Source organism: Poecile atricapillus, chromosome 2 (genome assembly GCF_030490865.1).
Source record: "Poecile atricapillus isolate bPoeAtr1 chromosome 2, bPoeAtr1.hap1, whole genome shotgun sequence".
In the NCBI taxonomy this organism is placed as follows: domain Eukaryota; kingdom Metazoa; phylum Chordata; class Aves; order Passeriformes; family Paridae; genus Poecile; species Poecile atricapillus.
Genome location: NC_081250.1, coordinates 95170527 through 95188806, shown reverse-complemented (window position 1 = coordinate 95188806; position 18280 = coordinate 95170527).

Here is an 18280-nt window from a genome sequence, read left to right as displayed (position 1 = left end):
CCTCTGTTTTGGGGGTTAGATCTGCCAAATTTTTGACTTTCCATACTGGGACTGAAGTCAGAAATGTTATTAACTCTGATCTTGGGTGGTCACTCCCAGTAATTTCTATGTAACTGAAACTTAAACCCCTTTTTGCATTCATTCAGTTCATGAAAATACCCATACTTACATTTTTGAGAAGTACACTAAAAAATCATTGATAACTGAGATAGTTCCCATTAACAGTGAAACAGTAAATTCAGGTTCAGATGCCCATCAGAAGAATTTCAGTAGCATCTAGAAAACCTAAAATTCTTCTGTGTGAACAATTTAAGCCTACATCTATAGGTTCATAAAGTGTTTCCCCATAAAATTATATGTAAACTAAGACTGGAAACATGCTAACCTGTACTTTACATTGCATCATTCCCTCCAAAAGAGAAACAAAATAAACTTGATTTTTCTCTCTTATACAGAACAACTGAACTAGAGAGTAGAAAAAACCAAACCACCTGCATTTATAAATTATACAGAGATTTTTCTTTCTGGAAAGTTTCCAACATTCATCTCACAGAGGTCCACTATCTGGAATATATAGTGAACAAAGTTTGTTCACAAAATATGATAAAGCAGCTAAGTAGTCTGCAGTTTCATTTTCCTGGTGATATTACTATAACAGATAAAAAATCCCCTCTCAACATTTTTAAATTTTCCCTCATTTATTTTGTTTAATTTTAGGTCTTTAATGTGCATCAAAACAAACATATGTGAACCTAAGTATTTGTACAAGCAAACTTTTGAACGTTGCTATACCCCTGATATTACAATTACTTCTAGAAAGTTTGGTTTATCTAAAAATGTTTCTGTTTGATTCATCTCCTCCCCCAGCCTTTTCTGATTTTCTGGATTTCCTGGTTATTCAACTGAGCACAAATTGCTGTTCATACAGATGCACTGCCATGATTTCTGATTTGCAGGCTGTCACTCCCATTAATAACCTACTAGGCTGTCATGCTGTCATTCCTTGTTGCTGCAACGATTTGTTTCAAACATAGGGGCTGATTCATGAAGAATAAAAAAAGCAGTTGTCCTGTTTTACAAAAACCTCAAAATATTTATGCAGAAAATGTGTGAAAAGCACACACACCATTTTTATCCCGAAGTATGTGCTTGCTAAATACTCAACTTGTTTTCCTGTGAGAGAAGAGAAAGAATATAGACTCCACTCAATTTTATCTATATGAAAACATAATGCCTTTAATAAAATCTTCTCCTTGTAAAATATCTGAAGTTCAGTTCCAGAGATATGATATGATAAATCCCCAGGATGATGCAATGGCTTAAAAACTGATATCAAAGCTGATTTTAGAGATTTTTTTTTTTTTTCATTTCTCACCCTGTCTTTCCCAAAAGTATTAACGGCAGCTATATTAACAACAAGAAACAAAAGTATATCAGTGCCCTCCAGTCTATTCTTTTTCCTTCCTCATTCAAAAGAACTTGGCCAAATGTCACTCTTGATAGCACAGGTGCAGCTTGATTGCCTCTTACAGGCTTGTGCTTTCGAAAAAAGATGGAACAACGTGACCCATTGGACTCACTGTTCAGTATCCCTCTATACTGTTGGACTGGGAATGGTCAGATAATTTTCGGGATGGGAAAATGCCGCTGATGAATAAACCAGCACATGCATCCACACAAAGCAGAAAATGAACTGGGACTGAACCAAAACCTGCAGAGGTTTTGACCCATTGGCAGGTGTCCAGGGACTCCCCTGTCCCTGTGGATTGGAGGCAGACAGCTCTTTGACAGGTGATGCTGGTGACTGTGGGGGAGAAGGGCAGGTCTCCTCTGCTGTGCCTTCTCCCCCGAGCGCTTCCCAGCACATCATGGGCATCACGCCGGGATGTCTGTCTCAGCGGCAGTGGGGCTGGCCAGCCAGCCCTCTCTTGAAACATCTTGTCCCAGCATTTACCATTCAGCTCACATAACCACAGCGTTTCAAGGAGATGGAGCTGCCAGGAGCTGAGCTCCTGCACTTTTTCTACTGCCAAGGCCCGACAGTTGGCACCTCTCCCAAAGAAACAGGCAGAAGAAGGTTTCTGAAGAAGGAAAAGAAATAGAACAACACAGGATGCTGATGTAAATCAAAACTGGGAGAGAAGATGAACGTGGAGGCTGTTTGGATCTCAGCTGCAGTTCTGGCTCCTGGTTTCCCATTTTTACCCTGTCATCCCAGAGTTGCTTCTCCACACCCCAGACCTGCACTGTTCGAGCTGTGCAAAACTTTCTGCTCCGCTTTCTGTTCCTCTCCCCACACCTCTCACTAGGCAGTTTGCTCCTAGTGCTGCCTATATGGCTGCTGATGGGTGAACTAGCTAAGTAAAATACTTAAATCATTAGGCTCACTTTGTACATCATGATTTAAACCAATATTTTAAAGAGGCAGTCTCCCAGTTACAGCATTGTTTTCTTCCATAAGGCTTATACATTAACCCAGTTGAAAATTTGTGCCTGCCAAACAGTATCAGCAGCCAGTCCCAAACCTGTCAATGACAGTATTTTCTAAATTGATGCTTAATTAATGAAGTATGATAGCAACAGGTTCTCTCTCTCCTTTTTTAATTTGATCTCCATGGCATTATAGGAACCTAAAGCTTCCACTAGGCATATATTCCTACCATTTCCTTGTCAGAGGAAATGTATATTCATTTCAGACTTGCGGAGGCAATTACAGTAGCCACCAGTTGCCTACAGCAGCTAATCAAAGTGATAACCTGCAAGTTCTCAACTCCCCATGAGACAGACCACTTGCCTCCAGCTGATGAACGCCAAAAGAGCAGCATGGGCCTACCAGTAATGACACCGTCATCTAAGGCAAGTTTTTAACTAACCCATGGTTTTATAAAGACTCTATTAATGTCTCATAAAAAGAGGTCTAGATAAAACACTCTAATAAGAATTTTTTTTAAAGGGAAATACCAGTGCTGATGTAAATGTCTGTTCTAAAACACTAAGCTGGTATTTGCCTACTTGTAACCTTTGCACTTCTCATGTTCTGAAAAGTGATGAAGACTTCCCTGAGCATTTTCAAGCATGTGACTAACCTCTGACTGATGTGCTATCATATCCTTGCCCATGTCCAGCCACAAAGTCGGGCATGTGCTTTGTCTTAAAGAAATGCACAATTCCACCGTTTTCAAAAGGGGCTTAAATTTAAATGTATAGAAGCACCATAGGAAAGTGGGCTATAATGCTGCTGGAAAGTAGTATTCCAGATTTTTAATTTAGGCATTAATTGGTGTTGCCTACACCAATTGCCTACACCAATAAACAAAACAAATTTAGAAGTAGAAGAAAGCATAATTTATAATTAGCTCACAATTAATTGCTAGCAGAAGGGATTCACCACATTGGTAGGAAACATTTAGATTCTTCTGCATGACCAGTCCCTTGTTTTTGCTGGAATTTTATTATTTACAACATAGGCATACTTGGCAACAATATGGCCCCCTCCACAATCTGCCACTCTATTAGTGTGAAAAGCAGCATTAAAGATATACATTATATTTTTGCTTTATTCCATCTGCATAGTTCAGAGAGTTCAGTGTGTAGAACTTAAAATAAAGAGAATAAAAATATTTGAAGCCTGTTCTCTGACCTTTACCTGTTTCAAAGTGACAGGCTTTGCAACCAAACAAAACCACAATTTTGTGGTCTCATTAAGATTCTTTAAAAAAACAAATTTAATAAAAGCCACAGAACCTCCTTTCCCCTGAACTATAAAAGCTCCCCAAATGGAAGAAATTCTCTGTTACTTTACTCGAGTTCTTAAATATGGGATTTCTCTTTAAGGCTTCTGGCCAGGTTTCGACATCGAATTTCGGGATATTCTAATTAGCTGTGATCCCAAAGGAAGCATTCCTGGCTTCTTCCCTGCATAGTTGGGAGTCCTGAAGGACTCCAGGCTGCAGGCTGCAAAGAGAGCGGGTGAGGTTTGTACATTTCCTTCTCATGTCGCTGTCATCGTCCAGGGAATGGGCTTCTGCTCTACTATTTCCTAGTCTCATTAAAAAGTTTGTGAGCTTTTAAAGGCTGAAGTTTCCAGTTTTCAGGACTGTCACCACCTGCAATGGTCATTTTGTGCTTTGAAAGACACACATCGTCATGCTATCATTATTACTTGCTTGCAATTAGCACTCAAAGGGCCTGAACCAAGGCCAGCCCAGAACTTGGAAATCTCCTCCACCTTAAAGGAGATGTGGTGATGACCACATTGGGAGCTCAGGCTGTGCACAACTTGAAGATCACACCAACTCAGTCATGTAAGCAGCACCAATCTTTTTCTCCATAACAAATGTGAGGACAAGTAATTCATCTTAATTTGAAAAATCAAGATTTAAAAATCTTCCAGCACTTTTCTCTCTGAAAAGCATAAAACAGCAGGTATTCATCCAGGGCCAGCCTGAATGCTCAGCTCTTTTCTTCTCTGCTCAGCCCCAGGGAGGCAAAACTAGTGGTGAGGGGACAAGCAGTAAGCTCAGACTGTACATCCAGGACATGAGATGTCCACAAAAACTTTTTGGACTTCAGCAAAGGTTTTGGTATTGTCTCTCACAGTATTCTTCTGGACAAAATATCCAGCACATATTTGGATAAACACATCACGTGATGGGTGAGAAACAGGATCACAGGTCAGGCACAGCATGGCCAGCCAGGCAAGGGAAGGGATTGTCCTGCTCTGCTCTGAGATGGGGCAGCCTCACCTCAAGCACTGTGTGTGGATTTGGGTGCCACAATATAAAAAAGATATGAAACTATTAGAAAGCATCCAAAGGATGGCCATGAGGATTTTGAAAGTTCCTGAGAGGGAGCCGTATGAAAAGCAATTGAGGTCACCTGGTTTGTTCAATCTGGAGAAGGGATGGAGGGGAGACCTCATTTGGACAAAGCTTTCAGCTGCATGGTGTGGTTCTTGGGGTGTTCTGCACAGGAACAGGAGTTGGACTTGGTGATCCTGGTAGGTTCCTTCCAACTCAGTTTATTCTATGATTCTATGAAGATTGCCTGGCACCAGGGCTGCTCTGCTGGCTGAAACTCTCATGAAGAAGCTCTGTTTGAGACATAAGCAGTATATAACTGATACTGTATTGATGGATACTTCACTTTTCTAAGACATTACTAGGAATAATGAACAGAATGTTGGTTGAAATGAAAATTTAATTAATAGATAGCAGGCATCCTTACAGGAACAAATATGTATTACACATGTATGCAGCTTTTCACTAATGGCTCCTGGTACACCAGGCATTTCTGAAACCTAGACACTCTTGGATTGCACTACTCTCACGAGTTAGAACTTTTTTGTGGGGTTATGATGGTCCTGGCTTTGAGCTCCTGTTTAGTGAGAGAGACATCTTGTGTGTGAACCCATTTCGTGGGGTGATATGACTAGGCTTTAGTTGTCTTTTCATTTCATTAGGAGCTGTTCTCAGCCGTCCTGAGACACAGCTCAGTTCTTGTCTCCAAATTTCTCTCTCTTCAATCTCAGATTTTTTCCTGTTTCTCTAGTTTCCACCAATTTTGAATACAATTACAACACAGTGGGAAAAATTATACAGAAATAGGCTTTTTTTTACTCAGAAGTCCCCGTTTACTTTCATGGCACAGTCAGCAGGAAGGATTTTCTGATACTTTTGAAAGCAAAAACACATTTCTTAAACTTTTCATCCTCTCAGAACAATGTGCTGTAGCTTGGAGGACAATCTGGCTAGCTTGGGAAGAGAATCTTAGTTGCCCAAAAAGAGCGACATTTCGTGAAGATCATTTCAAACTTCAGCAAAGCAAACATAAACAAAGGCTCAGAACTGCAAACTTCAAAATTCTTTGATTCACCTTTTGAGGTATTGGTTAGCTGAATTCTACCTGCAGAAACAAACTCACATTTTACATTTTACAAGAAATGTAAAAATGTTGTAGATTCAGAGTCGTGAGACAAATCTGAAGACAATTTAGAAGCAAGAGAAGCAGAATTTGCCCTGTATAATCTTTCTTAGAAATAATGATTGCAAGGAATGGCTTTCCTTCCTTGGAGAAAGAAATACATTTTGTGAACTGCAGTCACTTGATCTGAGACACTGAGAAACAATAACTAAAATAGTCCTCACGTTTATAGTTCTACAGACACTTTCCAGAAACAGGTTTAGATTTTCTCACTTCAGAAAGTATGCAATAAAATAATGACCCTCTGTATTTATTGAAATGGGGTGGTGTTCTTAAAGTCTAATTTCATTTTCCTCCAATAACACAAGGAGATGACACCCAACAGATTATACTAGCTGTCAGCTTTATGCAACCATATCTGTAGACTTCAGACAATTATCTGTAATCAATAGCTGTAGCATCATGGTGATAAAATTATAGTACTTACATATAATTACACTTACATTCAAATATAACCAGTTCCATTCAGAACATATGTCAATGGAGTAAATCATGGTAAGTCTGTAATTCTCAAAAGAGAGAAGGGAAGGTCAGATCCATGTTTTCCAAGAAATTTAGTTCAGAAAGAATTTTCCTTTTGAGTTAAGCTTCTAATATTCTTTTAGATCTTAAAAGAAACTTTTCTGGGTAAAGCCTTTGCAGAAGTAACCTTGCTAATCCTACACATATAACTCTCTATTTTTCTACTAAATAAATTTCTTACAATTATATGCATATGAATGAGCATAACATAATTTATCACATGCTGATTCTGTTACTTAAAGTCAGAAATTAGTGGACACTCTTGATTTCACAATTGCTTGTAAATCCACCAAGATGAATTTTTCATGTCAGTATAAAAATAGGCCTTTATTATATCTTTCATTTTGTGCTTTCTCCATTCAGTTTCAATACCATCTCTGTGTTCCTTTTCTGTTCTCCTCCTATTCCTTCATTTCCTGGTCCTCTATTCATTCTGTGTTTCTCTTTTATTTCTTTCTCCTTCTACTACTTTTGATTCTTAGCATTGATCTTGGAGATAGAATTCTGCACTGATGGGGTGTTTGTATTTGTTTAAAAAGACTTCTGCTCAATTACTTCCCTCCCCCCCTCTCCCATATAAAGACACTTTAATACCTTGCTTGTGTTACAGACCCTGATTTCAGTCATTACAGGACTTTTTTCTACATAATGAAATCCTGAGTCCTAGTCACCCTGCTGTTAGGAAAGGGGGAAAAGCAGACCCTTAAAAAATCCTAATATGCAGCTTGCTGGACATGTTTCACACAGGTCACCACTCATGTTTAAGTATATTAAAAGCCAGATCTGTGCAAGCAACAACAGTAGGAAATGAAAGGCACTGTAGGAGGACTGACAGGATCAGTCCTTCTTCCTTTATGATTTACATGTGCAGGCTGCTGCTAAGAGCTTCTCTTCCTGGAAGCACCTTTCTCAAAAAGTGTGATGTTTATGGTGAAAGTTTCAAATTTCTACAGTTTTCTTTACAAAGAATAGTGTTTATTCATATCATTATACACAGAAATATGAAGTTTTTCCTAGCCAGAGCTACCTGCAGCTGAGAAGATTAAAGCTGTGAACATGGATGGGGAACCTGTTTTGGGTATGCCTATGAAGAATTCAGGTCTGTTGTTCCTAGTGGCATTTCTGAGTCAATTTTAAACCAGGTGCCTTAGTTCTGCCAGCAGCACAAAAGCTTCCCTGCTTCTCCTGTGACCTTTGCAAGCCATACAAGACTTGGTGCTGCCTGGGTACCTCCAGTGGGCCCCATGGGCTTAGAGAGAGGATGTTCTTGTCCTGGAGAGAACAAGAACAGAAGACAAGGAGAGACAGCTCACCCGTGGCATGCTTCCAAAGGCTCTTCTTGCAAATTGTCCTGATCTTCGCTGCGAAAACCAACCCTGACCTGACCCAGGAGTGAGGGTCACTGCCATTATTCCTATGTCAAATTTCAGGTGTTTAATATCAAATCTGCAGTATTTCCCAAAGCTGCAGCACTGAGCTACTATCAAAGTGAGTTTAGGAACTTCAAGCCTACAAAATTAATATTTTGGACAATGATTTCCTTTTGGGAAGATAGGTCATGAATAAAAAGTCAAGGATACTTGGAAGATTGTCAACACCTCTTAGAATATGGCCTGTAACTCCTCAGGTTCTAGCTAAAGAAATAATATGCAGCCAGACAAAAAAACTAGAGCTGTCAGAACCTGAAAAAATCTGATTTACGAGAGATTTTTAATTTTCTTTTTTCTTTACTCTCTTCTTCACTAACTAGAGGTAAAACCAAGGCAATCACACCATAATTATAGCTTTGATCAGTTCTCTGCTGAAGACAAAAATGGTTCTATATAGGTCATTTTCTGATATCTAAGAGTGTCAAAACAGATTTATATGACAATAATATCAATCTAAAATCATCCATGGCATGCACACACAAAAACTGCAACTATTTCAGGTATTGCCACTAATCACTCATTACATATTTCCTTATTTAACTGTTCATAAATTTTATTTATTGTCTTACAATTAGTAGTACTAACAGTGTGAAATATCAATAAGGTCATTAAATATGTAAACAAAAAATGATAGCAATATTAATGCCACTAAGTAGCAATGCTTGACAGCATCATGCATATTCAGTCAGCCTATGACTGTATTTCTCAGCCCTTTGACAGTCAGACATGGAATAGTGCCAGTCACTGGTTTAATGAACATCAAGATGAGTGCAGAAGTTGAAAAGTTAGCAGTTAGTTAGCAGTTGGTTAAAAGGGGGAAAAAAAAAAGCTAATTAAATAAGTGTGTTCTAATTCTTTTATAATTAATTTGTGAACTTTTTGGATCCTTTTCTTACCACATCCGTTCTACATCCTCATCCCCTTTTCTGGGACAAGCAGGGATACTAAGCTTCTTTGCTGCATCGACCAAACTGGTGGATTCAGCTAGTTTGCTATGAGAGCTGGAATGATAGATTTGACCTCTATACATAAAGATAAATCAAAGACAAAAATGAAAAGTAAGTAGGTTGGACATTTTAATACCTTTTTTTTTTTTTTTTTAATTCCCTTGGAGATAGTCAGATGGGGTTTTTTTTGTTTTTCTAATGGGCATTCTACACTCTGCACAGATTTGCTGTCTGCTGGACTCCTGGAGAGGCCAGGTAAGGACTGAAGGAAAACAAATGATTTTTGAATCAAATGAAACCTTGTTGAAGCTTTGCATTAGGTGTTATATTGACTTTACCTCTTCAGGTATAGAGGGTATATAAAGATGCCTTTATACTTACAGATCGATATGAAGTGTTTCATTTTCCTTGTCTTTCCATCTTAGAAGACTAGAAATCTGTTCTGAAATGAAAATGGAAACTATTTGTCAAAGAAAAGACAACATCACCTTTTTGCCACAGCTAGGATGGCACACTGAGAGGTACACTCCTCAATATTTGGGATGTGATTCTGAAATACACTGTGTCTTTTAAAGATGTCTTGACTTCTCCATTTATTCTGGAACTAAAGAGCAAACCCATAGGATTTTATTTTTTCAGACTTCGCTTCCCATATACCCCAAATTAACAACCATTATCCATTCAGCCCTCATTGCTTGCAGTACTGGGAGTCCTGCCCTGTTATGGATCAGCTCCTCCACAAAAATTAGCCCCACATGGATTGCTCTAAACACCACCACCATGGCAGGTGCTAAGAGGGTTTCTGGTCAAGTCACAACTAAAGTTTCCAAGAATTTGAGTAGCTCAGGAGCTTTTAGGTCAAATCCAGCAACACTAAATGCAGAAGCAAAAATAAACACACTTTAGCTGAACTGCATCCAGGCTACTTGTGACACATTGCTGGACACAGCTAAACTCCATTCAACAGCATTAACTGCATCCCAAAAAAATCTTTGATGTCATTCTGGTCTGTTTAACAAGAAAGGCGTGTATAGCCATTCTTGTCCATGGTGACAGTAACAATACCATATCTGATGGGTTCAGCTAAGATTGTCTTCAGCTGTGTTACTATCCTGGGAAAAATAGTGTATGCTCCTTGGTGCTACAATGGATAAATGTCCACACAAAATAAAAACTGCTGCTCCAGGCCTGTCCCTCCATACTGCCAGAAGAGGCTTACTGCTGTCATGCCCAGACCATGTAATTTGAAATCCATCATGATAAGATGACTGATGTTCCCAGTAGACAACAAACTAACCATGAGCCAGCAATGCATGCATGCAACAAAGTAGGCCAATGGCATCCTGGGATGCAGCACAAGGAGTGCTGCCAGCAGGTCAAAAATAGTGAACCTTCCCCTCTGCTCAGCACTGGAGAGACATGCTGGAACACTATCTATAGGATTCCTAGATGAAGTGAGAGATGGACACCCAGTGGAAAGGAGTGAGAAAGAGGGAGCCAGACTGTTACTGGTGGTGCCCAGTGACAGGACGAAAGGCAATGGGCATAAATTTAAATATTGGGAATTCAATGTCGATACAAGAAAACACTTCTGTACTGTGAGGATGGTAAAACTTCAGCAGAGTTTGCCTGAACAGGTGGTGGAGTATCCATTCTTGAAGATATTCAAAGTCCTATGGACTGGGTCCTGGGCAACTTGTGCTTGAGGTCCATGCTTGAACAAAGGGGTTAGGCTAGCTAAGATCAGAGGTCCCTTCCCAACAATTCTGTGATTCTGTGATTCTGTGATTCTGTGAAGACCTCAAGGGTCTTCAGCCCTCTGTGAAGGCTGAAGAAGAAATTAAATTTGAGGTTAGGTCTGGTCCAAGTATGCTAACTACTAGGCACAGTACATTAAGTAAAAAGTTGTACTGCTGAAAAAGCGTATCTCACAGAATAAGCTGTTTTGGAAGAGACCCACAAGGATCATCAAGTCCAATGCCTGGCCCTGCACACGACAGCCCCAAGAGTCACACCACATCCCGGAGAATATTGTGCAAATGCTTTTTGAACTCTGGCAGGCTGGTGCTGTGACCTGTTCCCGTGCCCAGACACCCTTTGGGTGAGGAATCTTTTTCTAATATCCAAACTAAACCTCCCCTGACACAACTTCAGAACATTCCCTCTGGTCCTGTCATTGGGCACCCCAGAGACAAGATCAGTGCCTGTCCCTCCTCTTCCCCTCATAACGAAGGGGGGCATTGTAACTCATTGTTACTTGTTGTAACTTCAATGAGGTCTTCCTTGTCTCCTCTTCTCCAGACTGAACAGACTAAGTGACCTCAGCTGCTCCTCATATGGCTTCCCCTCAAAGCCTTTTACCATCTTTATTGCCCTCCTTTGAACACTTCCAAATAGTTTAATATTTTTTTTTATCTTATGGCACCCCAAAATGCCCCCAGCACTGGAGGTGAGGCTGCCCCAGTTCAGAGCAGAGCAGGACAATCCCCTCCCTTGCCTGGCTGGCCATGCTGTGCCTGATGCCCCCAGGACAGGGTTGGCCCTCCTGGCTGCCAGGGCACTGCTGACTCATAGCCAACTTTCCATGGACCAGAAGCCCCAGGTCCCTTTCCACACCACTGCTTTCCAGCATCTCATTCCCCAGTCTGTGCCTACATCCAGGACTGACCCATCCCAGGGGCAGAATATGGCACTTTCCCTTGTTGAACTTCATATGATTGGTATGTACATATAGGCTGAAGAGGAAACACTTCCCTGCAGTCCATGTCTTCTTGGATTCTTTGCATTTCCTAATTTTCTTCCTATGTTTCTTATCTATTCTGTATACCATGGCTAATATTGTGGATCCCATTCTGAGGTCTTAGTCCTCTCAGCTTATTGTTGGAGGAAATCTGCATGTCCATCTCAATGCTATGGATCCTCTAGGTAGCTGGACCTCTGAATTATAGAATTTCATTCTGGAAACTGTTCAGTTTGCTATAAAATACCCATATGCATCTGATAATTTTGCTCCTTCAAAACACATGATATTAACAATAAATCCTAATAATGCAAAATCCAGCTACTGCTTGGAGGACAAACTAAGGCTTTCACACCAGATACTTCATATTTTCTCATCAACATTCATCTGTTCTTGAAAGCCAAAGCTGACTGATGCACCAGAAATACTTCACATGATAATGAGTAGCACTACCAAGTGTCAGGCACACCTGAGCTAGCCAAGGTTATGGATTAGGCTTCAAATATTTGGTCTTGATTTTTCTGCTGATAGAAGAAATCTTGAAATCAATTTTTCAATAAAGAATACAATTACAAGATCATTGGTCCAAAGAATATCTAGAAACACTACAACTGAAATTGTTTGGGGACATGTGTCTCTTCTTCTCAATGAGGTGTATCAAAGTGCTACAGTGCAGGTGAGAGCAATTCTCAGATTCCATCCACATAATACCAAATGTTTTCTGAAGACTTGACTCTTGAATAACTTTAATAAAATTAACTCATCCTTTATCTCTTCCTTAAGACCAGCTGTTCACACATTCATTAAGAGTGCTTCCTAGCTACAGACTATTTAACAAATACTGTTTATAACCCCATCTCAGGACCTCTTTGTTCCTTTTGAGGATGCTTGTCTTACAACAGGTGAGCTCCAAGATCCTCTCCATCCATTCTTTATTCCTGAACTATAAACTTTGGTGGAGTGTAGGGACAGCTTTAGGTCTCCAGGCAAGGTGATTTCATTTCTTTTAGATTAAATTTTTCAAGTACATTCTCTTCGTTTTCCTGTTCCAGCATAATTTTCTGTGTGGAACACTTGAAGCAGTATTTTTTCTTTTCCTTTGCTACTTTGCTATTTTTTTATTTTTTTATTTTTTCTGGTTGCAGACATCTCTTTTGGGCCTCTCTGCTTGTCAGACTCTCACTTTCAATGCAGAACCCTCCTCCATTCTCTCACTTGAAACATGAAGCTAGATGTTTAACATACGGATCTTTGAAAGTGCTGGGCACCCTCTAACAGACAGTGATAGATCTTCCCTCATTTCTACTGGAGTTGAATTTCCTTGGCACCTTCTATCGTGCCTGTATACTTAGGGCTCTTCCATTTTGGAGCGCAGCCTTCACTACCTTTCAACACTTCTCCTGTTTCTGAGGACTGTCTTTCATGCAGTTCCCATTGCTCTCTTTCAGTCTGCTTAAAATGCTATCTTTAGCTGTCTTCAATTTTAGAAGACTCCAATTTTGTTTGGAAAACTAAATCAGACTTTAGCAGTAAAGCTAAATAAATACATGAGCACACATTCATGCATTTGATATTCCAGGCTGCAACTGAAATGTGTCTCAGTTTCTCAGTGTCATGATTGCTTCCACCTAACTGGGGTTAAAACAAAGTCCTTTGAATAGGAAGCAGAGATTCTGCCTTGTAATGCACCAAAATCCTAATAATGCTGATTCAAATAACCCAGTTACTTTGCTTGCTTTTCATCCCACATTCCCAGCTTGAAAGCCCAAATGCTCTGATCTTGAATTCCATGCTCATTTCTAGAATAGGATCAGTATGAGAGGAGGGCCATGGAAATAAGCTTTTTCCTTACAGCTGATAAATAGAGGGCATAATTAAGGACTGTAGGCCAAATCTTCAACCAAGGTAATTCACAATGATTCACTTCACCTGCACATCTGGCTCACAACACAGAATTCCTGTTGTTAACAACTTAAGTCACTCCCAACCAAGACAGAAAAGCTGTATTCTGGGCTTACTTCCTCATGTGTACTTTGAATTTTCCTTGATTTGAACACCCATCCCTTGGGAGATTGTGGTGACCATTTTACTGAAAGAAAGCAAATATTAATTTTAATAGAAGGTCTGCTTGATTCCTCAAAGCAAGTCAAAGCTGGGATAATTCTAGGTATTTGACTGATGTTCAGATGCTTACATTCCCTGATGAATCCATAGCTAACTCTATGCGATAGAAATATCTCACATTATTCTTGTGTTTGCCAGCTTGCAGTGTCATTCCAGATGGCAAACACAAAAATAGCATGAAAAAATTCTTTCTTAAATTCAGGCTTTAAAAGGATTCTGTTAATCCTACAACAGATTTTCCAAGATGTTCAAACTGTCCATTCCTTACTGACCATAAAACATCCCAACAGGAGTATCTTGTAAAACCATTGTTACAGTAAATTTCAGGCCATTGCTAATTTCATTACTAGCTACTTACTAAAAGTATATTTATTTCTTCATCACTCCTCCTGAAATTCTAACTCTGCTACATTTTATTCTTTCCTTGATGCTACTCTCATTAGGGTAGGAGTATCTTCAGAGCAATAGAATCGTAAAGGTCTCAGTTGTTAGCATGAAAGTGGGACTGCTTAAATTTGATTACTGTGTTTAATGAAGTGTCACATTTATTTACAAGATGACATGATGAATCACATTACAGTTATTATGAATCAGCTTATAAGAATGGACAAATGGTTCAATAAAGCAATGGATTTACAAATTTGAGATGAACGCATTTGGGTTCCTTGTCATATTTCCCTTTAAAAAAAAATGGCAGTGCACTATTTACTTTATCCCAAGAGTTAAATTGGCAATTTGTTTGAAAAAGAGAGAGAGAAGAGAGGGTTCACATTACATTTTGCATTATACTTTCTGTCTCACTGACCAAAAATATCAGATCATTCACATGGACAAATCCAGTTCACCTCAACATGTTTGTTAACCACAAAGCCATATATATGTGCTGTTTTCTGCCTCTTCCAGTGCAGTTTTGTCCTATCCCTTGCTAAAGACACTTCTCACATCCATACTAGACACAATATCTCCTGAAAAACTTACTTGGCCTGTCTCCTTCATTTGCCTGTATGCTGGGCCTTTTACTGGAGTTCAGATTACCTCCAAATCCTATGATTAACATAAAATTTTATCTGCTTGCCTTTTGACACATTCAACACCTTGCCTTGTTTAACAACAGCGATGTGAGTGGCCCAAATCCTGAAAAAAAATCAAAAAGTAAATAAACATCTATCCAGCAACCCCTCCTCGGCCTTGGAGTCTTCATTAAAAAGGTTTTAGTTCGCTTCCATGTGAAGGAAATTGGCTCATTTGTGTGCTATACTTTCTCCCTCTCTCTCTCTCTCTCTCTGCCTGTCTTGCAAAGAAATTTGTTTGCAACATTTTTTTTCGGCACATTTCTGTTTATTTGTGTTTGCCCTGCAGAAATGCTAATGCAGGTTCATTGCATTAAACAGGCCTGATAACGTCTGAGTGCACTCACATATGTGTAGGCTGAAAAGCAGCCACGTCCTGGGAAGGAGGGGGGCTCAGGAAGGCGCGTGTGTGTTTTGGGGTGTGCGTGCACGGTGAGCGGGGGAGGCTTCCGAGTGAGTGAGCTCAGGTTTTTGTGCCACATCTGCATTTTGCTCAGCTTGAGTGACAGGTGTACATGGATGCCACATCAGCTGCCAATATGCTATGAGACCATGGTAACAATCGCTCATCTCTGGGGAGCTATGCTGCCTCGTTCCTCACTATCAGACATGAAAGAAATAATTTCAGGTGCCAGAAAAGGAGCCGTGATAAAAGAAAACATTTCGGTTTTCATGGCACTGGAGTTTGCCCCAAGGCAACAGCTTTGATAAAAAAAAAGTGTCTCTTTCTTTACATTCACAATTAATCCATGATTATCTACAAGCAATCCTTTGACCTATAGGATACTGTCAGAAAAAGTTCTTTTTCTTTTTTTAATTCCTTGTACTCTTCACCTCTGTTTTTTCCTGCTACATGCACCTATTGTATCATGCAAATCTTCAAACCCTGCTGAAGCTAGAGACAGCTTGCCACCCCCACTTTGGGAACTTATGTGGGTATTAGACATATCTGTGTAGAATAGCTATTGTTAGCTGAAGTATTAGCATATAATGTTTCTTCAGTTGTACATTTCAGAAGGATATGAAAGAGGGCTATTATAATACAAGGGAAGTTGAACCAAGCCCTCTTTTCTGCAGTGTTCTGTGTCATCAGCCAAAATAAAGTTTGGATATATTTTTAAGAGCAAAACAATGAGCTTCATTGAGAAGGCAGTATTATCTCTGTCTGCATGAGTTCACTTCCACTTGATATTGGTTGAATTCTAACATTTATCATGTCCATCTGATACCCACAAGACGATCCTTCACTCTGGAGTCCAGGTCCTAGGGTCAAGGGACATGAGAAGTCAGTGTAAAGCAAATAGCACAAGGGTTTTGACCTAAGCAGCCATACTCTTCCTTTGGGCACTCATGAGTACTGGGGACAAACAGCCTCCACAAAATCTTCACTGCCCAACCTAGTAGTGGAGACGAAGGAAGATTGAAAGATCTTTGCAAAAATAACCAGGAATTGTTTTAGAGACAATGCTTAACCTGACATAACCATCACTAATAGTGAGAGTTAACATTTCTCTTCTCATTCACCTCAGTCATGGTTGATTTCTTGAACCACTTCCAGCCTTTGGATTTTATGCTGGTGATGCTTAGATTGCAAGAAGGTGTAACTCCTTCACATTACGTATTTTGAGTCTTTCTAAGGACAATGACATAGCTTTCATTCAGATCAACTTTGGCAAAAGCCATCCACCTACAGGGTCTAGTAATTAAGCAGTTTGAACAAGAAAATTGAACAAAAAGCCAGAGAAATTACTGAACTCATCAGCTACCATGGATGTAGAAACTCTGTGTTTCTCCTTCTCATTTTCCCCCATTCAGATATATCCTGTCCATATGGATGGATGTCTCTTTTTGTTTATCACTTTCTCTCTTCCTTTCTTTCCTTTTTCCTTCTGCATCAACATGCATCATTGTCCTCTCGATGAACAGTTTTACGGTGTTGTCTTCTGACTAACCCAACCAGCAATACTTTCAGCGATGGGCTGATTAGTGGAAAGGAAGAAAAACTGTGTGAAGGATAATAATAAATAGACTGGAGAGATGAAGGATTATCAGGCAGCAAAGCCCTAACACGGTATTGCTAAGTTATGTTGCTCTCTTGCTCTAACAAGCAGCTGCATAGAGCTAGGTAGATTTTCTTCTCAAACAAAGCTAAGGGCAGAAAAACAAAGCAAGACTTCTGTGCGCATGTTGGTGCATGTTTCAGGGGGAAAAAAATCAGGACACTGTGAGCAAACTGGCTCTGCAACGGATCGACACGGGTTTATTATTCTGAGCAGCACTCAATCAAATGTGGCCCCTATGAACAGAGAGTAATGTTGGCGAATCATCCTGGGGGCTTTTTTTCTGTGTGTGAGTGGTATCCATCTGTCAGCTGTCAGTGCCAGTGAGAGATATACAGAGCTGTCACTTCTTGTCAGCCAGCATTTGTGAGGCCTTTTGCAGCTGCTACACAACACATACTGTCCTTATTGAAGGCCAACAAGGAGTCTTGGAGAAGATTCTGCTGGGCAGGGTGAAAAGGGGAAGAGAGATGTCAGGACCACTCTAGGAGAACAGCCTTGACCCATCAAAGATTTTTAACTTCCCTCTCAAAATCCTATTTTTTTCTGAATATTAATGATAATAAAAGGCAGATGGAGAGCTGAGGTAGTGGCACAGCTATATTCCCTGCATTCTGAGATTCAAGGCAAGTCTTGCACTTCCTTTGGTACCTCTGGAACCTGTAATAATAAACATGGTGGGATGTGGGTAGTGATGCATTCCAAAAAGTCCAGTGGTGTATCCTGAATGAAATGAGAGAGGGTGCAAACAGTCATTCCTTCAAGGAAAAAAATTTATCTCCATCTATCATTCCCAAGATATACATACACACACACACACACACACACACACACACACACACACACATACACACAAGATAGATGTGTGTGTGTGAAAAACTTAGATGCGTATCCACACCTTTTAGAAGTGTTGGAACTGTGCTGGGCTTGTGCTGAATTTAAGGCTAAACCAAAATTCAGGTTCCAAGGCACTGAAATCTTGCCAACTGTTTTCTGAAAATGTTGGCTCCAAATGTTGAAAATCTCATGACATCAGCTGTTCTTCTGAGTTTTCCTCCACCATGAGTTGTATCAGAACCAGCTCCAGCAAATAAGAGGCCTTTTGGGTTTTTGATCTGCTGCAGATTTATAGCATTGATAAGGGCAAAAAGTTTTGCATCCAGCCTGTTTGTTCTCAAATATTATTAATTATAGATGGAATTGAAATACATTTTTAAGTAAAGGATCCTGATTTTAGAGCAGTATTTAGAGCAGTAGTGTGGGTATTCCAAATTGATTTGCATCATTTAAAAAGGATAACTAACTAAATCGATAGAGAACCTTTTGGTTTGGTTTATATGTTTATAGCTGCCTTTGCAACAATGCTAAACTAATGTGGCAAAGGTGCAAGACGGCAGGGTAAGGA